Source organism: Schistocerca americana, chromosome 1 (assembly GCF_021461395.2).
Source record: "Schistocerca americana isolate TAMUIC-IGC-003095 chromosome 1, iqSchAmer2.1, whole genome shotgun sequence".
Taxonomy (NCBI): Eukaryota; Metazoa; Arthropoda; class Insecta; order Orthoptera; family Acrididae; genus Schistocerca; species Schistocerca americana.
The window spans coordinates 797,715,313-797,716,039 of NC_060119.1; the positions used below are offsets into that span (position 1 = coordinate 797,715,313).

Sequence of the window (727 nt, forward strand, 5' to 3'; positions counted from 1 at the left end):
TACATTAGAAAATTTTCCCACGACATTATGGACGAAGCTAAATTTTTGAAGGCTGCAAGTCATCGTTGCCACTGGAATATCCGAGTCATAAATCTAACAGCTACACGGGTAGTAGTGTTTTATCGTACTGGCTAAATCTAATCAAAAGACGTTCATTGTTATTTTTATTCAGTTAATTGATTGAAATGTATTGTTTTAATTGTCTGACACATTAAAAAGACCGGGTGCGAGTCGTGCTTCGGTAGCTCAGTTGGTAGAGCGCTTGCCCGCGAAAGGCAAAGGTCCCGAGTTCGAGTCTCGGTCGGGCACACAGTTTTAATCTGCCAGGAAGTTTCATATCAGCGCACACTCCGCTGCAGAGTGAAAATCTCATTCTGACACATTGCCGGACCATTTTCATTACTCCATTGACTTTTCTATTTGACATTATTTTTCTTCCTATCATTCATTTTTTTTCGTTTCGTATCTGCCAGTATCGTCTATAATCCAAAATCAGGTACCAACAACGACTCCTCGTTGGTTGGTAAAGCGGCGTTTCTTCTAGCCAATGTGAGAACAGTTCCAGGTAAACAACGAATGATAGCGAGAAACTATGGTTTGGCTTTTAGTGCTGAAACTGAAATTTTTCTGTCCTGAATTTGGTCGTAGAGGTTAGCTTTAATCGCTGTGAACAAAGCGATCGCGATTTTAGTTCTTCTGATGATTGTTGACTGCCGTTTCCGCGGGC

At 41.3% G+C, this 727-nt stretch overlaps 1 non-coding gene across 1 annotated transcript; it reads left to right on the forward strand.

Moving 5' to 3' along the window:
• Positions 1-234: 234 nt before the first annotated feature.
• Positions 235-309, forward strand: Trnas-cga. The gene has a single exon. It is a non-coding gene; the product is annotated as a tRNA-Ser (tRNA).
• Positions 310-727: the final 418 nt, after the last annotated feature.